General features: G+C 42.0%; 1 protein-coding gene and 1 pseudogene across 1 annotated transcript in view; both read right to left on the bottom strand.

Annotated features, from left to right (window-relative positions):
• LOC147333943 (CD276 antigen-like) overlaps nucleotides 1–24116 on the bottom strand; it is a 185386-nt gene that overhangs the window by 61785 nt on the left and 99485 nt on the right. The window lies entirely within an intron of this gene.
• Nucleotides 709–2025, bottom strand: LOC147333947 (uncharacterized; annotated as a pseudogene).

Here is a 24116-nt window from a genome sequence, read left to right as displayed (position 1 = left end):
AAAATTCCTGCAGTGCCTTAACAGTCGTGGGACGCGGAAATTCCGAAACAGCTCGGACTTTGTCAGGCAACGGAACCGCGCCCTCGGCGGAAACACGGTGCCCAAGGAAATCGAGAACGGGCAACCCAAACTGGCATTTAGACGGATTAATAATCAGTCCATGCTCCGCCAAACGCTGAAAAACCTGACGCAGATGGAACATGTGCTGCTCCTTCGAGCTGCTGGCCACCAGTATATCATCAAGATATACAAAAACAAAGGGCAGCCCGCGCAAGACCGAGTCCATCAACCGCTGGAAGGTTTGGGCGGCACCTTTCAGGCCAAACGGCATGCGCAGAAACTCGAAAAGGCCGAAAGGTGTAATTACGGCGGTTTTGGGGACATCCTCCGCGCGCACGGGAACCTGGTGATATCCCCGTACCAAATCGATCTTAGAAAAAACCGAGGTCCCCGCAAGATGGGCGGAAAAATCTTGGATGTGGGGAATGGGATAACGATCGTTCTCCGTGACATTATTAAGACGGCGGAAATCCCCACAAGGTCGCCACCGACCATCAGATTTAGGCACCATGTGTAACGGAGAAGCCCAGGCACTGTTCGAACGCTGCACGATGCCCAGACGCTCCATGGTGGCAAATTCTTCCCTAGCGACAGCCAGTTTGGCGGGGTCGAGGCGACGCGCGCGCGCGAACACCGGGGGCCCTACTGTAGTTATGTAATGCTCTACCCCATGCTTCGTCACCGTGCTCGAGAAAGTGGGGACAGTGAGTGAGGGAAACTCAGAAAGCAAACACTGAAAAACGTCACCCGAATCTACTGAGTTAGCATGCACCACGGGCTGAGCACCCCGAGTCAAACAGGGTAATGAGGAAAAGGACACAGCATCAATTAAACGTCTGTTAGCCACATCAACCAGTAGTCCGTGAGCACAAAGAAAATCAGCGCCTATTATAGGCACAGAGCTAGCAGCAACAACAAAGTTCCACTGAAAGTCACGGTCGTGAAAGCAAACAGTCACCAACCTTTCACCGAAGGTTTTGATGGGAGAGCCATTAGCCGCTGTTAGCAATGGCCCGCAACCCTCAGCTAGCCTGTCCGAGCCAGCCGGGGGAAGAAGGCTCTTCTGTGAGCCGGAGTCCACCAGGAAACGCCTCCCCGAGCGTGAGTCCTCTAAGAAAAGCAGCCTTTCCTTGTTGCCAGCGGTCGCGGCTGCTACAGAGCGCTGACATGCCCGTTTCCCTGGGTCTGGAAACTGCAAGGCGGGAGGCAGCGCCGTGCCTTCGCTCCAAAACGCTGGTGATAAAAACAAAGCCCCTTTCCGCGGTGCCGCCGTGCAGCGATTCCGGCCACAGTGGACGAGTCGGAGGGCCCGTGGAGCATCGGTGAGGGGGAGGGGGAAAACGCTGGTGGGTCCTGAATAACCGTCTGGACGCCGAAAGTCCTGGTAGCCAGGAGGATGCGATCCGCCTCTTCCGCAAGGGAGCGGTAATCCTTCGTGGCCAATAGCGGGGAGTTGGCAAGGCCAGCGCGCACTGGAGCCGGCAGCTGTCGAAGAAAGAGGTGGGTGAAGAGAAATCCTCCGTCCTCCGCGCCCAGCAAGGACAGCATGCTCTCCATGAGCTCGAGGGCGGTGCCGTCGCCCAGGCCCGCGATGGAAAGGAGTTTCTCGGCCCGCTCAGCATCAGAGAGGGAGTAACGCCGCAGCAGCAGCCCCTTGAGGGCGGCGTACTTGCCCTGGGCTGGGGGATCCCGGAGGAGAGTCATCACACGGCGGGTTGACAGCGGGTCAAGTGAGGCCACCACATGGTGGTATTTAGTGTCGTCGGCTGAAACTCCACGAAGAGCAAACTGAGCTTCTACGTGCATGAACCATGAAGGAGGATCGTGAAGCCAAAAATCCGGCAATTTAAGCGCCACAGCAAACGCAGCCATCGGCGGAGGTGAAGGTCCGGCGGCCGCCGATGCTTCCAGGCCAGAGCTGGCTTCGTCGTCGAGCCTTAGCATGTTCACTACAGGGGTCACCAATGTGGAGGTATGTAACAACGACAGGAGAAGTCTCAGTGTCTCACTCCAACCACTTTATTAACTGACAGAACTTCACATATAGTCAGCGCCAAAATCTCCACCCCCACACTTCCCTTCAACTTGTGTGTGAGTGGAGCCACCTGGTGGTCCGCCACAATATAACCTTTGAGCTCAACGGTAATTAATTAGTAGTGGAAATAATTTCTGGTTCATCACAGAAATGTAGCAGTGACAATAATATTGTATGCTGTAATCGTACTGGACAATTAGTGATACAAAACACCTGTTTTATCCTGTGAATAAAAGTATATGTTTCTGTCAATGTACCATAATAACAGAAGCGAAACACAATATTGTGTCAGGACAATTCACTATTTATGCACAATAGACAAAGGAGCATAGCGCGGCAATTTCTGTTCAGCGCCAGACTTGCTTGTAACCTATATCACCAGTTATGTTAAGAAAAATGACGCATTAACTACAACAAAACTCTGACCTTTGTGGGAATGCTTGGAGCAGACTAACCTGTGAGCTGGAGTGTTCTGGGACGTTATATTTGGTATATCCAGACCATCCGTCGGCTCTTACTTCGGAAACATGGCTTAAAAAATTTCTCTTCAACGACGTAATCCGATAAAAAAAAAGATCTCTTTACCTGTCGGCTTCCCGTGGCTGTCATGCGACCGGCTGTTGCAGTTAATAATACAACAGCTTGTTGCCATTTTTTGGGTTTCTTTTTATCGCTGTGTAACTGAGTTCAATTGAAAGCCTGCGTGCGCTAGTACCTCTTGCCACAAGTTCCCAGAATCCTTTGCGGTTTTACCCCTGAATGACGTCACATTTTCAATCTTTATCCCGACTTTTTGTCCCAGTCCAGCCTTGCCCTGATCTAACCTCTCCTCTTCCTCACAGCTCTGATGTCTCTGAGGGAGATGTTGTGACTGTAATCTGTGAGGAGGACCAAAGCGTTTCTGATTGGACTGTGAGGAGAAACACAAGCAAACTGCAGAGGGCTGAGTGTGGAGATGGGCGGGGACAACAGCAACGTGATCAATCATGTTCAATCAGTACGCTGGTGCCTCACGACACCGGAGTTTACTGGTGTGAGTCCAGTAATGGTGCCATCAGTAACCTGGTTAATATCACAGTCACTGGTAAGCTGATCACTCTCACTTTACTTCTTATTGCATCCACAAATTGAGCTGAACATGCAGGTACATAGATTCTGTGCTGTTCTTCACTGATCACCTACCTGACTGACAGAGTAATGAAGGACTTCCCTCCCTCGGTGCTTCTTAATGTGTGAGGATATTCTCCATTACTGAGTTAAGACTTCCTTATTTAGATCTAAGCTCTGGATTATCTTGCACGTCTCGTGGCTCCCAAATGTCTCTTAAGTTATTATCCTCTGTAGCCTCATACTTTAGCTTTACTTGGCAAATGTGAATGCTTTGTGTGCTGACAAACCCTTTTGCATGTAGTGTTTTTATGAAAAGCCTTATAATTGCCTAATTTTGTGTTTTTGTTCTGTCACAAAAGCAGGCATTCTTACTGTTGTTTAATATTTTAATCAAACCTTTAAGTTTAATTCAGCACAAAAAGCCCCACTGTAAACAAATCCACAGAACAGAACCAAACTCAGCAGCCAAACAGTTTGTCCTCAGTGCAGGTCGACATTCAGAAAAACCAGCTGCCTCAGCTTGGATGGGCTGATGTGGTTTCTCCTTAGTATCTGCCCAGTTTTTGAGAAGACCCTCCAAAGGAACAGATGTTGCCACAATGCACAGTCTCCCCTCCATCACCTTCAACAGGTAGGGAAAGACTGTGGCCTTGGCCTCCCACCAGCTCTGTGGGCCTTCTCCTTGTTGGATGAGGGGCTCCTCAAGATAACATTTCATCTCCATCATAACATCAGCTGTAGTATTTCTCTTTGCAGCATCTCCTGTAGCTCTTTCATCAAAGAGGCTCCACACAGCAGACGTCTGTGGCTCCTCCTTCACTTGGCCCTGTAATGGTGGAGCTGGGTGGGAGTGCACTTTGCTGCTGCAGTTATTCTCTGAAGTGCCTCATCAACAGCTCTGTTGTCACTGAATGCTGAATCTTTTTAAATCTACCATCCAGTGATGCAGCTTCTGAGTGGACGGTGTTGAACTCCACACACAGAAACTTTTCACACTCACTGCTAATTTTGTTTTACAGTGAAGCCACTCTGCTCTGCTAGTCCCAATATCTTTCACCTGCAGCAGATGCTGCTTCGTTTGCAGCTGTCAGTCATATTTCTGTGTTTTGTGTCGCACTCTCCTCCACACTGCTGTCTGTCATCTCACAGGTATGATGTGCGGAGCGATGCTGAACTTCCAATCCCAGCGTTTCATGTTGCAGGATCAATTCCCATATGAAAATATCAATATCTAATTTGATTACATTTGTTTTTCATCATAAATATGACAGACAAAAGTAAATTCGGCAGTTAGCGGGATGGTCTGCAATACCCTGTTAACAGGAACTACACTCACCACCTCTCATTCATGTGCGTGTTACGGCTCTGCAAGAGTGTGAGCCAATGAGAAACCAGAGGCACAAAACTTTAGACCACAAAACACACAATCTGATGTTGGTTTGTAAAGATGTTGTTGATGAGACTTTGTAGAAAGCAGCTGGTCTGAGTGATGTGATCAGAGTGCAGCAGATAATGTCTGACAGCAGTTTGAAGAGCAAATGGATTCTGTTCTGTTCTTCATCATCACCTACCTGACACCTCACACCTGTTTCTCACCTGCAGGTCACACAGGAGGATCTGTTGGACTGAAGGTCAGCCTGTCAGTTCCTGCTGTGCTTCTTGTTGCTGCTGTTTTCTTCATGTAGAGAAAACAAAAACAACAAAGAATCAGGATCCAGCCTCATGTTGAGCTGCAGCAAAATAAAATGTCTGAATCTTTTTAAATCAGCACTCTTAGTCTCCCGCTGGTGGTTTCAGCGTTGTCAGTGAACCTGGGGAACATGAGATGATGCTGGTAACAGAAATCAAAGGGAGTGAACAGCAGACAGGGATCAGCTGCAGGTTTAATACACGTCCTGAATTTGGTTTAGTTTGAAGTTTCTGTAAAATAAAACCAAACGTTGTGATTTGTCTCTTTATAAATAAAGTTGAATTGAATTTCTCTCTGAGCTCCTGCTTCTGTTGTCTGTCAGTGATTTTATCAGTTGGACATCAAGTAAAACTTTGGATAAAATGAAAACTGTTCACACAGTGTCTGTAAATCCACGGGTGAAAATAACACATGTAACATTCACACAAGTCCACGAGTGATTGAATGAAATGTGATCATGGAAAAATAAATTCAAAACTATTCAAGACTTTTACCATTAACTGTCGTTCTATTATGAAGTAACAGGAAGGTAATAACACTATAATATAATAATAATAAAGAAAATTAAAAAATATGGTATAACAGAGCTCACTGCCTCACACTGTCGATAGCAGCATTTCTTTTTAACCTTATTTCATTTAAGGCTCAGACGATCATCTGTTTCCACTTAAAGTAGTCTAGCTCTGATATCACTTTAGCCTCTGGATGGAGGATTTGCTATGTTAACTTATAGATAATAAACTCAACGTATTACAGACCAAAACCAAACACGTCCGTAGTATAAGACTGGATTTAACTCCCTTCACACCTGTCTCGACACAACAGTAAGGTCAGTCCCTTCCCTTTTAAGAAATCCACCTTAAATGTATTTTAAATGTAAGTGATGCAAAATGAATTTAATATTTTATCTTTAGTTTGTCAGGTAGCATCAGGTCAGATGGATGATGTTGGGTGAGATGGAGCAGACAGAGATGTCATCACAGCTGAGAGGAAGCAAAAGCCTCAACATCCAGGCTTAAAAGTGATGTAGGGAGCTAAAGCTAAAGCTCTGCTTTCTTTGTGTGCTTGTGCTAACAGCAACTAATGAGAAATGTGATGACAATTGTCCAGCTTTGTCCTTTTATATTCTACCAAATGTGAAGTGAACCTGTGGTTATACAGTAACGATAAGAGCATCTTTATTAGTCCCACATGTGGGAAATTTGTTTTGTTACAGCAGGAAGTGGACAGTGCAGTTACATAGCAAACATGAGAGAACCCTGGAATAGAATAAGAAACTGTACACAACTGTACCCAATAGAATAGAATAGAATGATAGGATAAAAATAGAATACACATGCTATATACAACTGAGTACAAATACAACGTTGTCAGAAAAAGAGTGTTACACTTAGTCCTATTGCACATGTGTGTGTTTGATCAGCTGCAAAGTCTTTGTGGTGGAGTCTGACAGCAGAGGGGAGGAAATCTCTCTGCCCACATCGTGGGTGCTGCAGCCACTGAAGGAGCTGCTCTGAAGCGCTATAAAGGTTTGTGATGATCAATACAGGTTTACAGCTCAGATCATACTGAGTTCATTATGACTGATATAAATATGTGATAGAATAATAATAAATCGAGTAAATTGTGATTGACAAACAGTTTTAAAGAGAAAGTTTGTTAGTTTAAATTGTGTGAAAGGTCAGAGATGGAGAGAACACCAGGCTGGGGCTGAATATCAGTGTATTACATGCAAATCTGATTGGATGACAGGACAGAGCATAAACTGAAGCTGGCATGGATGTTCTGGGTCTCCTGCCTCTGTGAGATCAGCAGGTCAAAGATTCAATAGCAAAACTTGGTTGTTCCAGCAGCGACGCCGAGGGCAGTGAGCTCTAAAAGCCTCCCAGATGAAAACGTGCCCGATCGAGAGGTGATCTGCTGCTGATGGGTGACGAACCTACTCAGGTCTCCAGCTCTTATCAGAGGAGGCAGTGAAGACACCTGAACTTCAAGGCAGTCGGGCTGGGCGAGTCTGTGATTACATACTTTTATCTAAGTACAATCTGAGTATTTTACCTGTAAGTAATCTTACAGTATTATGTTATATTGTGAGTCCTTCTTACAGATCTTCCTAGGTTGAAAATTAAACAGTACTAAATGTAACAAGTAGACAGCAGCACTAAAGTCATCAGTTTAATGGACACAGAGGAAGCTTTTCAAAGGCTTAAGAAGAATAACATGATGCTAGAACATCACATTTTATAATATGACAGTAAAAATAACTCACAGAGATCATCTTCTATGTTTTCCTCCATAAGGGCGGCGAGCCTGGGTCCAGCTATTTGAGTGGTGTCTTGTTTTGGTGAAGCTTTTGAATTGCTTGGCCTTTGAGGCCTGCATGGAGCTCAGGCTGACACTAAGCACAGGAAAGGCCCACAGTGGGTGCACACACAGGATACAGATCTGTCAGGTCATGATCAACAACCACTGACCAAAGCCCACTGATCTCTGACCTCCCAGCCCATTCTTCCTTCAGTGGGCTGCTTTCAGTCATTATGCAAATGTTCTGTTTATAAGATTGAGGAAACCTGCAGTCAGCTGAGACTGAAGAAGTCACCTGGATGAGTGACGAAACGTTTCTCCCACAAAACGCTGCGTCCAGATGAACAGAATCAACTTTTGGAGATTTACTTACCTGGATGATTGAGCATGCATCAAGACGTTTGGCAGCTGTAGCAGTCGTGGAAAATTACCTCTGTGGCAGAAAATCTCACAGATGCAGTCTTGATACCAATAGATGGATAAAAACTGGAGGAAATCCTCAGAGGCCTTGAAAACTCCTAAATGGAAGTAGCTTCTTCTGCTGGGTCTATTCTGTTGGTCTGACACTGGCTTCCCTTCATTGGCTTCCTGTTAAATCCAGAATTGAATTCAAAATCCTGCTCCTCACATACAAGGTCTTAAATAATCAGTCCGCATCTTATCTTAATGACCTTGTAGTACCATATCACCCTATTAGAGCACTTCGCTCTCGCTCTGCAGGCCTACTTGTTGTTCCTAGAGTATTTAAAAGTAGAATGGGAGGGAGAGCCTTCAGTTTTCAGGCCCCTCTTCTGTGGAACCAGCTTCCAGTTTGGATTCAGGAGACAGACACTATCTCTACTTTCAAGATTAGGCTTCAAACTTTCCTTTTTGCTAAAGCATATAGTTAGGGCTGGACCAGGTGACCCTGAATCCTCCCTTAGTTATGCTGCAATAGACGTAGGCTGCCGGGGGTTTCCCATGAAGCATTGAGTTTTTCCTTTCCTTTCCTTTATGGTTATGTAAGTTCCAGCTGGAAGGTGATCATCGGTTGGAGATTGAATGGGGACGACTACAAGACTGGTTGTCCCTACCTATGCCCCATTTCCAATCAGGCTGTGCTTACTTGTGTGATGAAGTTTCTGCATCTACAAGAGCTAAATTAGTTTTTTGTAGAAATTATTATTATTGTAATTAATTATACATTTTTGTAGCTGTAGGAGTGGGAAGCCTTTTACGTCATTTTTGTTTCCTTTCTACAAGGCTTTGTTTGTTGTGTTAGATGTGTCCCTCTGATGTTCCTCTAAAGACAAATAAAACATTTTGTTTTGGTGAAACTGTAAAACTTGCTGTGGCATTGGTGCTTGAATGGGGAAGTCATTTTTTGTGTTGCATACATCTCTGGGCAGATATTTGGGCAGTAATTTTGAACACCATGTAAAAATGTCAGTGGACATAATGCAAAACCCAATGCTTCAAATCACAGCATCTAAAACCAAAATTGTGCCAAAGATGCCTCATTTCTGTTTAATAGGATAAAACAATGCTAGCTATGTTATAGACACAGTAACCCAAGGAAAGCAGTAAGTACACTGACTGACATTGTTACTATGACAACAACAAGCTGACATTTGGACAAAAAAAACCTTGGAGTAATTATTGAGAAAAACATTAAATTTAAATAAAGTTTTAAAAAACACATGACCAAAAATGTAACTAAAACACATCCTCTGGATGTTTCCAGAATATTTTAAATAAATAAATAATTTAAGGAACAACAACAAAAGAAGATCTATAATCAGCATTTATCTCTTCTGTTTTATTTGATGGTGGGGAAATCATAATCATAAAGAGGCTTCTGATTAGAATTTATTTGTTATAAATGTGATTTATATAAACTTTCATTTAGTACGGTGTGTTGATTATATGTAATATATTTTACTTATTATTTATTTACATTCAGTTTTTATTCCTGAGGATTTTGGTTTTTTTTTATAAAAACTAAAATCAGGACAGAATAATTATTTTGCTGTCTTATTTCATGAATCATTTCGATGTAAGCAGCTATCTTTTGAATATGTGGCTTTACAGCTGAAGGCCCATCCAAAGTTGTGTTTCTTAATGTTTACAGGCCTCCCAAATACTGCACAGACTTTTTTAATGACCTCAGTGAACTGCTGTCTGTGATCTGTGTTGATTTCGACTATGTAATTATTGTTGGGGATTTTAACATCCATGTGGACAACCCTCAGGACAAAGGGACTAAAGACCTGAGTAACACTCTGGGCAACTTTGGGCTGACTCAGCATGTAACAGAGGCCACACATAATAGAGGACACACTCTTGACCTACTGATCTCCAAGGGCCTGAGCATTTCAAAGGTTACTGTGTCTGATGTGGGCGTGTCTGATCATTACTGTGTTTTCTTTGAAAGTAAAATCTCAGCCCACACAAATATATCAACAGCTGTGATCACAAAACGGTGTATAACTGAACACAGTAGTGAGATCTTTAACCAGGTCTTCCCATTAACACCTGACCTGTCCAAAGGTTCAGTCAATGAGCTCGTCAATAGCTTCAATGCTAACATGTTAAATGTAATGGACACTATTGCTCCCATTAAGGTGAAGGTTATCTCTGGAAGGAAAAAGTCTCCATGGAGAAACTCCACACTGGTGAAAAATGAAAAAAGAGAGTGTAGGAAAGCTGAGCTTGAACTTCATTCAACCATGGCCTGCAATGACTTTGCCAAATTCTTCACAGAAAAAATCCAAAAGATTAGACAAGCAATTGGTACATCAACAGCAGATCCAGGATATGTACTGTGTCCACCGAAAAAATGTTTAAACACCATGAAACAGTTTCACCCGATTAACAGCAAAGACCTGGAGGACATCTTAGGTCAACTGAACTCCTCCTCCTACTGTTTAGATGTCCTGCCAACAAGTTTTTTCAAAAAGGTCTCAAAGACTTTGGAGTCAGACCTGTTACAGATCGTCAACTTTTCTTTAATGTCAGGTGTGTTTCCGGAACCACTAAAAACTGCTGTAATAAAACCTATACTGAAAAAGGACAATCTTGACAAGACACAAATGAAAAACTACAGGCCGATCTCAAATCTCCCATTTGTAAGTGAGATCATTGAAAAAGCAGTTTCTCAACAGCTCAATTACTTCTTAAAACAGAATAACTGCTACGATGCCTTCCAGTCAGGTTTTAGACAGAACCACAGCACTGAAACCGCTCTGACCAAAGTGTTTAATGACATATGTCTGAATACAGACAGTGGAAAAATGTCAGTCCTAGTTTTACTGGATCTCAGTGCAGCATTTGATACAGTTGACCACAGCATATTACTCAAACGACTGGAGAACTGGACAGGTCTTTCAGGAACTGTACTAAACTGGTTCAAAACATACTTAGAAAACAGAAAATACTTTGTATCAATAGGTAACTTCACATCCGAGCAGACAAGTATCACATGTGGAGTTCCCCAAGGTTCCATCTTGGGACCCCTTCTGTTTAACATCTACATGCTCCCACTGGCACAGATTATAAACAACAACAAAATAAACTACCACAGCTATGCAGATGACACACAAATATATATCACAATGTCACCAGGAGACCGAGGCCCTGTACAGGCTCTTGGTAAATGCATTGAGGAAATTAATGACTGGTTGTGCCACAATTTTCTCCAGCTAAACAAAAAGAAAACTGAAGTAATAGTCTTTGGCGCCAAAGAAAAACGATTACAGCTCACCAGAGAACTTCAATCTATACACCTAAAAACCACAAACCAGGCGAGAAATTTGGGTGTAGTGATGGATGCAGACCTAAACTTAGAAAAACACATTAAGACAATAACAAAGTCAGCTTACTATCACCTCAAGAATATTTCAAGGATAAAAGATCTGATGTCTCAACAGGACCTGGAAAAACTAGTCCATGCATTCATCTTTAGTAGGCTTGATTACTGTAACAGCATCTTTACAGGTCTACCTAAAAAATCAGTCAGACAACTACAGCTCATTCAGAACTCTGCTGCTCGAGTCCTCACTAAGACCAAAAAAGTGAACCACATCAGTCCAGCTCTGAGGTCTTTACACTGGCTGCCTGTCCGTCAGAGGATAGACTTTAAAGTTCTGATGCTGGCCTATAAAGCTCTGAATGGTTTAGGACCAAAATACATCAATGACCTCCTGACCCAGTATGAACCATCCAGATCCCTCAGGTCATCTGGATCCGGTCTTTTATCAGTTCCCAGAGTCAGAACCAGACACGGAGAAGCTGCATTCAGCTTTTATGCTCCTTATATCTGGAACAAACTCCCAGAAAGCCTCAGATCAGCTGAAGCACTCAGTTTATTTAAATCCAGGTTGAAGACTCACCTGTTCTCAGCTGCATTTGAATAAAGCACCAAATCCACACTTTTAAGCTTAAAGTTCAAAACTAACATTTTAACTACTGATTTTATCTATTGTTCTGATTTTATCTACAGTTTTTTTAAATCATGCTTTTTATTGTTTTTGTTTTTTAATGTCTCTGTAAAGCACTTTGAATCACCTTGTTGTTGAATTGTGCTATATAAATGAACTTATATAAATAAACTTGCCTCGCCGCTTTCAGCCACATTTACAAAAACGCTCCTCCTGTTCTGATTTTTCTGATAATAATCAGAAAGTGCTGAACTCCTCCTCTGAGCTGTTACAGGAACAGATGTTGGCAGATGTGTCAGTGACAGAGTTACAGTTAGAGAGGTCAGTGAGCAGGATTTCTATCAGGATTCGTGTCAGAGTTATTATAATGATGTCTGTTGGTTCACACTCACGGTTGCTTTGGACTGATTCCAGCTCAAAGAGCATCAACATGTTTTCATGTTTCCATCATGATGAGGAGCAGAAACTCTGAGGATTCTCCTGAACTCCTGACTACAGTAAGTCATCCACAGCTTCTGCTTTATATTCTACATATTATTCAGTAAATTATAGATAATTACTGATAATTAGACACTTTCAGAGGGACAAAAGTAAAAAAAAAAAATCTGTAGTTAAGAAGTACAGATACTCAAGCTGTACAAATACTCCGGTAATAGCTGAAGTACTCATTAAACTTCTTTACTGAAGTAAAAATGAAAACTACAGGCTCTGAAAAGTACTCAGAGAACACGGACATGTCTGCTGTAACTGCGTCGCTCTGCTCCACGCTGATGTTTGTCCTGTTCGTCTCTGCAGGTGAGATTTAACTCTGAGATAAAACAGGAAGTTTTGGCTGTTTAGTAAAAATATTTCCCTGAGACTTATTTTCATATTATTTCAGTTTTTCTGTTTGTGACGATGAAACAAGAATCAAACTGCCGTCAGAAACAAAACGTTCTTGTGCTTCAAAGACTGAAACACAAACTGTTCCTACATGACGACACATGAGAGGTTCTGATTTTGTTCTGTGGAGATCGTTCAACAACTGACCACTAAAACTTTTCTACTTCGCCTCGTTTGTTGTGACGCACTCATTTCTGCGCATCCTCAGTCCAACCTACCAAACGTCACTCTAACGCCACGTCCTCACGAGACACGGAAGAGTTTGAGCCGCAGCTTTAACTTTATTTAAACCTTAAATGTAATCTGATGTAGTCAGGTTTAAACTCAGGTTCAGTTATTGAGTGAAAACACCAACAGACTCAAACATTTAGAACAAACTAAGAGTCAGATCGGCAGAAACAGAGAACACGGACATGTCTGCTGTAACTGCGTCGCTCTGCTCCACGCTGATGTTTGTCCTGTTCGTCTCTGCAGGTGAGATTTAACTGTTAGAAACTAAACTGAGTTTATTTCTGAGATAAAGAGCCTCAGTCTGGTTTACATGCTGATTATATTTCTCTAAGAAGTAGTTTGTTACTCATTCAGTGTTGTGATCGACACAAAGCTGGGTGGAGTCTGTGTGTTGGTGCAGTTTGCAGCACAGACACAAAGAAGTGTAATGTGTGTGTCAGTGTGATGTGTTGTAGTGTCAGGAGTCAGGATGCAGCTACAAAGCTTTTTGTTCAGTGTATACAAACAGCTGTAGCTCCATAAAGGCAGCATGCAGAGACTCACAGTGTCTTATAATGAGAGGCTGCTTTCTCTCACACATTATGTTCACTTATTATCAGCACATGTTGTTGTTTGTGGAACAGAGTTATTGTAGTTTTTTCTCATTAGTTTGAGTTTTTATTCCATTTGGACTTTTTGTGTTTAGTTCAGTTTAGTTTCCAGATGATTTTCTTCTTTTTCAGGTTTGATTATTTATTGCTTGAAGAGTTTTAATAGTTTTATTCTTTTTTCATTCTTACTGTTTGGAGGTTTGTGTCAGAGGCCAGATTCAGGAGCATCAGTACAGCTGTTACAATAAAAAGCAGTGACTCAGTCTGACAGACATCCAGAGTCTCAATGAACTCGTCCATCAACAACATTTTATCAAACTAACAGATTCTAAAACCAAAGATTTGTTTTTCAGATGATGTTTTTCATCCGTCTCAGTCTTTGCTCATGAACTTTGTCTCCAAACGTCTCAGCCTGAGCTTCCCTCTGATGAACTCGTTCATAATCTCGTCCATTCTGCTCTCAATGAAAATCTGAACATGTTCAGCTCGGCCTCCTGTCTTTGTGTCAGAGTCTCCAAAGCAAACATGACAGCAGCTCACTGCCATCTTCAAACCTTCCCTTTCACTCTTGCTGCTGTCCTTCTGTCACAAATCAGCCCTGATGAAGATGCTCGGGATCAGGTGAGGAGGAGGAGAAGACTCGCTGTGGTGACGCCTGAAGGGACACAAGAAGAAACACAATCAAAGATCATCTTCTAATAACAGAAGACAATCTTTTATTGTGTGTTTCTGATTGGCTGCTGTAGAAGTGAACAGTTGTACTTTGACCTTTAACCTCTCTGCTCTGTGCTGTTTCCTCTTTCAGACCAGAAAACCATCACAGCTGAGTCTGGACAGGACGTCACTCTGACATGTCGAGCTGCAAACAACAACATCATTATTTTAGAGTGGAGCAGAGCTGACCTGGGAGATGAATATGTGCTTTGTTCCAGATGACCAGCATCCATCTTTTAAGAACCGGGTGGATCTGCAGGACAGACAGATGAAGGATGGAGACGTGTCTTTGATTCTGAAGGATGTGAACACTGCTGATAGTGGAACATATGAGTGTCGTGTCTTCATGGAAGAAACACGCTCATGGAAGTTCATCAGCAGCATCCACCTTCATGTTGTTCCTCCAGGTGAGTGAGTAGAGTTGAGTGTGTGTGTGATCAGAGGTGAAGCTGCTTCCTGGTTGTTGATGTTTGTTTCTAAAGATGTTGCTGATGAGACTTTGTAGAAAGCAGCTGGTCTGAGTGATGTGATCAGAGTGCAGTAGATAATGTCTGACAGCAGTTTGAAGAGCAAATGGATTCTGTTCTGTTCTTCACTCATCACCTACCTGACAGCTGACACCTGTTTCTCACCTGCAGGTCTGACAGGAGGACAAGAGAAGGATGAAGACAAAGAGAAGGAGGATGGATCTGTTGGACTGATTGTTGGTCTGTCAGTTCCTGCTCTGCTTCTTCTTGTTGTTGCTGTTGTTGGTTTTTTGATCTACAGAAAACATAAACAACAGCAGAGAGTGGAAACAAACCAGCCTCCTGTTTAAGTGCAGCAGGTTTAAAATGTCTCAGAGGTTTTTCCAGCTTTGAGTCTGCTGCTGCTGTTCAGAGTTCTGGGTGTTGTCAGTGTTTAAAATCCTGCAGAAACAGATGAACTGAGCACAGACAGCAGGCCCACAGCACTGTAGGTTTATTTCAGTTTTATCTTTAATGGCTGCTTCTGTTTTTGCTGACAGCTCATCTCAGTGGACGAGTTTCATCTTTAAAAACAGTCTTTACATTTCATAGTAACTGGAACATCCAGAGGGCTGTGACTACAAATCAACTTCAACACAGTCAGGCTTTCTTTGTGTTAGCTGGCTCAACTAAACCTGAAACTGCAGTCAGAGACAGCAGGTATCACCGTGGTGATTATCACCTTTCTCTGCTTCAGGCTCTGAGCACGCTCAGATGAAAAGGAGCGTTTCATGTACCATGTGACTTTTCTTCTACACAAAATGGTCCCTGTGAGCGCCACCCAGTCCAATCAGAGACGTTACTCACTGATAACTTCACTAATGTCTCCACTACATGAATACAGGTACATTGTAACAGTGTGATGTGCAGTTTAGCTTCACTCAGTGGTTTCAGCAAGTTACAGTTTAACAAGCTGCACATATGAAACATTTCCTCCAGCAGAGAATCGACATCACAGTGAAAACGTGGCTCTAACAGCTGATTTAAAAACAAAACTCTGAACATGAAATGCTCCTGACCAGGTGATCTTTCACCATCAGTTACCATGGTGATTTAGCCTCTTTCTGACACAGAAAGCTCTGACTTTGAGTGTGACACAGCTCACTGAGACATTTTGTTGTGCACGCCTACTTTTAACTCTTCAAACAAATGAAATCAACACTTGAACATTTTTCACTTTGATGGTTTTGTTTCCACTGACTGTAGTTACATCATTTTGAGCTCAGATGACATATTTATGAAGTTTTTCACACCTGAATCTTTCAATCATCAAGATCTGGTTTCAGTTTTCTCTTTATCTTTGTGAGCTGTGTGTGTTGTTTACCCTCAGTATCCATGAACAGTGTTACAGACCTGGGATCAGTGTTTTTGTTTATAAGATCAAATATGACCTCATTATGTGAGTGTGAGCTGTGGACCACAAAACCTCAACAACACTAATCCTCGATCAGCTGTTTCACTAAAATTACATCCAAGTATGAACTCATCCCATCGTTCATGCATCAATTTGTAGCTGACAGATGGTTATGCACATCCCTGGTTGCCTAGGTAACCCTCTAACCTTAGATAACGCTATTGTTGTCACTCAGCAGTATGATTTAATGTAGTTGTTTCAATAGATCTCAAAGATAAGAAAAGTTCACCTCGGTACTCGCTGACTTCACATCAGTGATCAGTTATTGCGTTTAAAAAGTGTAGCTACTCGTCTTTGACCTTGTATGTATGTGTGTTTATGCTCTGATTGTATTTTCCTGCTGCTCACACAGCATTAGAAAAGCCTTAAAACTCAGTGTTCACAGAGTCTGTAAGCCCCAAATGTTTGTATGAAGGACAGAGAACAAACAACAAAGGTCAGTGTGAGAGTGTCTCTGTATTTGAACAATAAACTCTTACTTTGGTTTAAATTATTTATTCTTTCATTTGTGTTGTTGGCAGAGAAGCTACATCATGTGAACTTCATCATATTGTCACATGTCATCACAGATTCAAAAGATGTAATATTTGTGTGTTTGTTATTAACAATCGTGCCCCCAGACGCCAAAACAGTGCCAGCAAACTGAAACTGAAAAAAAAAACTGTAAGCAAAAAAGAAAAAAAAGATGTAAGTGTGAAAACTTTTTTCTTGTCTTAATGTCAATATTTATTTTTCAGTTTCATTTTAAGGTGGCATCGTTTTAACCCCAACAAAACAAAACAAAAATGACAGAAAGTCCATTGAAATCTGAAAAATATTCATTTTCTGTGCATGAACAAAAACTTTACTTTTTACAAGACAGGAAAACTAACAGTAGCTTTAAATTTTTTATAGTGTATCCTCATCCTCAGTATTGGAAACACGTCAAACTGCATTTCCTATAAAATCAAATCAAATCATAATGATCGTGGAAATTTCTTGATCTAAATTCTCTTCTAGATTGAGTGGCAAAAACAAGAAGAGCTGCTGTTTGTGTTTGTGCAAGTGCAAGAAATACATATAGCACGCTCTCCATCCTTCTGCTAATGTTTAATGTACTGAAATTAATTCTAATTAATGAAATTAATGTCTAATTAAATTCAAAGAACTGAAGATAAACAGGCCACAGAAAGCACTTTGTCACCTCTGCTGTGATGTTAACTGTCGTGGTGCCTCAGACCTCGTCGTGTGATCTGACATTTACTGATTGATTTTGTCTGTTTTCAGGCTCTAACTTTACAGGAAGAAACTGTAAAATAATCAAATTATTCATCATTGTGAAAACTTCATCATGAAGCATTTGTGATGAGCTACATTCCTCTGAACCTTCAGTTTGGTTATTTATTTATTTATTTTCCATCCTTGTTCTTAATGCTTTCACCATCACAACTAGGGATGGGTACCGGTTCTGACATAAACGGTAGTAACCAGACCAAAAAGCAGCGCACATTTCGGTGCTTTATTTCGGTGCTTTTTTTTCCTGAGCTGTGATACACTCCTAGCCAATCATTTTACGTTTCCGAGGATAGTAGGCGGGTCCAGGTACGTACGTTCTGTTAGAGCAGAGCTACAGATTAAAAATGTCCAAGGTGAAGCGGTCAAAAGTCTGGCTGTACTTCACAGCAAAATATGCAAACTCAGCAGCAACAAGTGCTTTAAGCTGATACTGTGCAAAGGAGGTAACACCTCAAATCCGATGAAACACCTGGCGACGCACAGCGTTTATTTTTTTTTTTTTAAAGCCGAGAAATGCACCGTATTTGATGGCAGCAGCAGCCGTTCTTCTCTGCGTGAGTAGCTTAATGTTGTTCGTGTGTAATTTACGCTGAGTAGGCTAACCACGTTATTACATTAATGCATGTAAGGTGAACTAGCAAACATCATCATAGCTACATGCGGCTGTCTTCTTGTTTGATGGCAGATACTCCCTTCACCCTGGCCAAAAAGGCTAAAATGACCAAAGAAAAAGAGGGAAACAGCTGAACATGAGAGGTTTTTGGACAAAGTTTGTATTTTTTCCATTGTTTAAGCACTGCTTCCAGCCAAGAGTGATACCATATATGCCCCATAGCTGCAGAAAAGGCTAACATTGTTATCTTTTTACATAAAACCAGCTGAACATGAGAGGTTTTTGGACCAATTTTGTCTTCTCCATTCTTTAAGCACCGGTTTGAGCACCGTTTGAGCACCGGCACCGTTTCAAAAGTACCGATTTGGCACCGGTATCGGATAAAACCTAAACGATACCCATCCCTAATCACAACACTATGAACTGTGGGTAATCCCTCAGGTCCACAGAGATGAGGACTCGTGAAAATGTGCATAAGGACTCAAAGTGTGTGCAGAGAGCCGTCATGCACTTGATAACATGACAACAGGACGGCCCTGAGCCCTCAGAGGCCGACACTAAGCTGTGACTGTTTATCTGCACGTCTCAAACACGCCTCCATTTGTCTGCAGGCTGAGTGATCTGACTGAGCTCAGCCTCCATTTTCTACAGGGAGACGCTCAGACAGGCTTTCAGTTTCATTTCACAGGAACAGCTTTGCTTCTGTTTTACATGCAGGTGCTGCACAGAACACACCCTGTTCAGTCTGTTTGTGTGACTGACTGCAGCTCAGATAAGAGGCTGGATCAGCTGATTCAACTGGTCAGCAGGCTGCATCATTTTCATCTCTGCAAACACCAATCAAAGTCCTGTACACAGTGTGTTTAGTACTCTGAGTGCGTTATTTGTCAGTAATTGTGTTAAAAGGCTCTGAGTTTAAGTTGTAAACAATCTCAAACCCTGGATTTATCTCCACCATCGAAGCTGCTGACATCCACCTAGCTGCTGTTGAACCATATTGGACATATGGTACTCTAAGGTCAATGAAATAAGATAGGCCTGATTAAAGTTCTTCTATGTGAGGAGCAGGATTTTAAATTGTGGATTTAACAGGAAGCCAATGAGGAGAGGCCAGAATAGGAGGAAGCTGCTCTGTCCTTCTAGTCCCTGTCAGGACTCGACTGCAGCATTTTGCATCAGCTGAAGGTTTTATGGGAGTTTTTAAGACATCCTGATAATAACCGATTACACATGATCTGTGAAATGTTCACACTTGTTGCTGCTTCCTGTCTGTGTGTTTCTTCCAGACAAATGTTAGGAAGCTGATTCTCACGCAGGTCACAGATCCACACTCTCAACCCACTGTGGACTGTCCCACATCTCGGAAAACGTTAGAGCACTTTTGCAAATCTGTGATGTCTTGATAAATCGAGTAGATATTTGAAGTTTACACAGCTACATTCAGAAAGAATATTTTAAACTGTGCATCCCTCCAAAACTGCCTCTTACGTTTTCGACGAAATGCATTCTGGGATATTTGCCTGGGTTAGCCTTCAGTAGCTTACTGGGGTCATGGAGAGAATGTGTTAATAATACTGAGTGGTGGGATTTATAACTATGGACTAGTGATGCGCAAATCATGAACGAATCGTTCAATACTCGAGAATCACTTTACTGACTCGTGAATCATGATTCACAAGCCCAACTGACTCACTGACTCATCCCTGTTGCTGTTAGCAGCAATGTATCTAGCTTATAATTAAAATTGTGGAGAAAAACACAACATCCAGTATCGTAACAAAAAATTTCTGCTCTGAACTGGAAGAAAAAACCCTGAGTAGAAGCTCACATCAAGAAAATAGCTCCTCGGTTCACAGTAGCATCGCTCTGCTAACATGCTAACAGCACATTTGAGCTACTCACCCCCTCCCTCCTGTGCTGATTTGTAAGCATAAGCAAATCACTCAGGACTCACTCACCCCCTCCCTCCTGGCTCACAGCTTCTTCTTCTTCTTGGTTGGCAACCAATGTTAAGGTGCATTACTGGCTCACAGCTCAGTGGACATTTAGATGAGAAAATATATATTTAACACATTTAAGGAAAATACTAATAAAATAAAAAATAAAAATATATTAAAATAAAATAAAATAAAATAGTTCCATTAAAAATTATGTGTACTTGTTGAGCCTTTCTGAGAAATGATCCATGTGATTGATTAATTATGCCTGCAGAGACCAAAAGGGGCCCCAAGAGTCTGGCTGCAGCCACTGGGGGGCGCCATATTGCGACTCGCTCAGACACATGAAAAATTAGAGGGAACATTGCCCGGCAGCCTACGTCTATTGCAGCATAACTAAGGGAGGATTCAGGGTCACCTGGTCCAGCCCTAACTATATGCTTTAGCAAAAAGGAAAGTTTTAAGCCTAATCTTAAAAGTAGAGATAGTGTCTGTCTCCTGAATCCAAACTGGAAGCTGGTTCCACAGAAGAGGGGCCTGAAAACTGAAGGCTCTGCCTCCCATTCTACTTTTAAATACTCTAGGAACAACAAGTAGGCCTGCAGAGCGAGAGCGAAGTGCTCTAATAGGGTGATATGGTACCACAAGGTCATTAAGATAAGATGGGCCTGATTATTTAAGACCTTGTATGTGAGGAGCAGCATTTTGAATTCAATTCTGGATTTAACAGGAAGCCAATGAAGGGAAGCCAAAACAGGAGAAACATGCTCTCTCTTTCTAGTCCCTGTCAGGACTCTTGCTGCAGCATTTTGGATTAGCTGAAGGCTTTTCAGTGAGTTTTTTGGACATCCTGATAATAATGAATTACAGTAGTCCAGCCTGGAAGTAATAAATGCATGAACTAGTTTTTCAGCGTCACTCTGAGACAGGATATTTCTAATTTTAGAGATGTTGCACAAATGGAAGAAAGCAGTCTTACATATTTGTTTAATATGTGCATTGAAGGACATATCCTGGTCAAAAATGACTCCAAGGTTCCTCACAGAGTTACTGGAGGCCAAGGTAATGCCATCCAGAGTAAGAATCTGGTTAGATACCATATTTCTAAGATTTTCAGGGCCGAGTACAATAACCTCAGTTTGATCTGAATTAAGAAGCAGAAAGTTATCATCCAGGTCTTTATGTCTTTAAGACATTCCTGCAGTTTAACTAAATGGTGTGTGTTATCTGGCTTCATGGACAGATAGAGCTGGGTGTCCAGTTGTAGACGATGATGCTTGAATTCAAACAGGCACACAATATGAAAGATGAGGAAAATCCGTGAGCACTGTGCAGAGGACTCTGAGGACTGAGACGCATGTTGTCATGCATGTGATAATATGACAACAGGACGGCCCTGAGCCCTTAGAGGACGACACAAAGCTGAGTGTTTATCTGCACGTCTCAAACACGCCTCCATTTGTCTGCAGGCTGAGTGATCTGACTGAGCTCAGCCTCCATTTTCTACAGGGAGACGCTCAGAGAGGCTTTCAGTTTCATTTCACAGGAACAGCTTTGCTTCTGTTTTACATGCAGGTGCTGCACAGAACACACCCTGTTCAGTCTGTTTGTGTGACTGACTGCAGCTCAGACTAAAGGCTGGATCAGCTGTTCAACAGCTCAGCAGTTTGTAGTTTGTTTTCATTTTGCCCCGCCTCTGTCAGTGCGCCCCAGGGCCGCTGTGGTTACAATGTATGTCTGCCTTGCCATCACCAGTGTGTGAATGGGTGGATGACTGAATATAGTGTAAAGCGCTTTGGGGTCCATAGGGACTAGTAAAGCGCTATAGAATTTCAGACCATTTACCGTTTATGTAAACACCAAACAAAGTCCTGCACACAGTGAGTTTAGTGCACTGGGTGTGTTATCTGTTAGTAATCGTGTTGAACATTATAAAAGTGTCACAAAAGGTTGATTCTGTTTATCTGGACGCATTCAATTGGAGAAATGCTTTGTCACTCTTCCAAGTGATTTCTTCAGTTCCATTCGATTCCTTCTTGTGGGACATGCATGGAACAATTCACCCAGGAGGCATCCTCGTCAGATGCCCAAACCACCTCAACTGGTTTCTTTCGATGTGAAGGAGCAGCAGCTCTACCCTGAGCCCCTCCAATAGCCAAACTGCTCACCCTATCTGTAAGGCAGAGGCCAACCACTCTTTGGAGGAAGCCCATTTCTGCCACTTCTATCCACAATCTCAATCGCTATCCGAAAGAATAATGATGATTGATCAATGACCATTTAATCAGTGGCCATGTGTACCATTAACAGAGAGAGTTGTGGAATAGCTGCAATCACAGCATTGTAAAATCAACAAATCAGTTTATTTCTAAGCTCAGTTGATCTGACTGAGTGATCTGAGTGAGCTCAGCCTTCACTTTCTACAGGGAGATGTTGTTTTCAGGCACAGAAGTAAAGACATGTTTACCCACAGCATTCAGTTACAGAGGAAGACGTTGCTCTAAGGCACTTCAGAAACAGAGGTTTGTCTGTTATTGGAGGGACAAAAACAATGAGAAGAGAATTCAACAGGTACATGTAAATCTTTATTAACACTTACACACTTACATAGTGCTCATATTTCATTCAATCACAGAAGGAATTCACTGATTGTCATTGTCTTTAAAAAACAAACTCTTATAAGGCACACATGAACTGAGAAAAACCCCACAAACACCAAGAGGACGTTTCAAGAAGGCCACAGAGAGAAGAGTACAGAAGTGGAGCAGTTCAGTGATGTAGGTGGAGGCGTCACACCATCAGGCCATGAAAATATGAACCATGATTTGAACCTGAAACAGTGCAGAAGCTCTAACAGTGGAGAGATGTTTGGAGTTAAAGCTTTGGTCAGACCAGAGATCAGAGCATCAGTTCATCACACTGTCCTCACTGCTGTAATATTAATGCCACACTGTTGTTCTTTCATGTGCTGATGTGATGTACTCATGTTTACATGTTAGTGTTACTGACCATTAAGTTCTGTAGGAACCACACATTCACACACAGCATACACGGATAAATAAAAAACACCCGTTGATGTCTTTGGACTGTGGGAGGAAGTCAGAGACCCAGAATCCACTTCAGGAGATACATGTATGACCTTTGTTCCTCATGCGCTCCATGTGTTACTTTACTAATTCACAGGAGGAGTCTGTTTCTGTGGGCAACAGGATGACTTCACTGCTTCACTGCTGTCTCATTACAAATCCACACAAACATGATGTGTATATTTATACGTTATGAGTGGCAATTTTCCCTAAAATCACAATGTTTCTAACTTGAGCCAAACTGGTGGATCTGAAAATCCATCTAAACAAATGAGTCAAACTTCACCCAAAAGAGCATCAGTGTACAAAAGTTTGCATCATCTATACAACAGTATAAATGTGAAAATATGTTTCATATTTTTGAGTCTTATGGGTCTGTTTATGAAAAGTAATCAGGTCTCAACCCAGCAAAGTTGTTCAGGATGTTTTGCTGGTGTCAAAGGTCAAAGCAGTTTAAATCTGAGCTGAACAGTGTGTCATCTTAAAGAAAAGTTGAAGAGGTTGTCAAACTTCTCAGTGCAGGATCAGAGAGAGACGTTAACAGTTTGTACAATCTGTTAAATTGGGTAAGATTGGTTTACAAACTAAAAACAATGTCAGCCAAAGAGATGATTTTTATACAAAGTGTTTTCCAGTGGACTGTACTTAAAGAAGAAAAAGTCACATGAAGCTAATAAACAATCACACCAACATAAAATAGTTAATTTGCCTAACCTGAAGCTCCAACACTCACTGACTCTGAGATTAGAAATTCATGTGTGTTTGTAACACAGTTTGACTTTGTGTCAGTAAATCTCATGAACAAGATGAATAAACTGTAGTTCAGAGTCACTGACAGCACAGACACACACTGTTGGTCCGAGTCTGAACATGATGATCATCAGAGTCGACTGCTGGATGTTCAGGAGAGTTTCTGTCTGTCCTCAGATCGTCCGACTCACAGTTCATCTCTGTCTCCTCCTGGCTGACCTGCAGGTGAGAAACAGCTGTGAGGTGTCCTCTTCTAGTTCAGGAGATTAGATGAAAAAATCATTCATAACATTTATAAAGTGAGAAAATGTTAATGTTGATTTTTCTGCTTTTTATTTAAAAACATGATCTGACCAAAACTGCAGTCTGGAATCTTGCTTTCACCATAAAAAAATCATATTTTTTTTCAAATACACAGGTCTAACAGCTGCTTCGGGGTCAGAGGTCATGTTGGGTTGATCCAGCTGTTCTTTATAATTTGACCTGTTTGGCTGCAGACTG

The sequence above is a fragment of the Aulonocara sp. 'chitande type north' Nkhata Bay genome, linkage group LG3 (genome assembly GCF_057382095.1).
Source record: "Aulonocara sp. 'chitande type north' Nkhata Bay isolate Kocher_YH1m ecotype deep benthic linkage group LG3, A_spYH_male_GT1.1, whole genome shotgun sequence".
NCBI classification, from domain to species: domain Eukaryota; kingdom Metazoa; phylum Chordata; class Actinopteri; order Cichliformes; family Cichlidae; genus Aulonocara; species Aulonocara sp. 'chitande type north' Nkhata Bay.
This window is presented reverse-complemented; position numbering and strand designations above follow the sequence as displayed.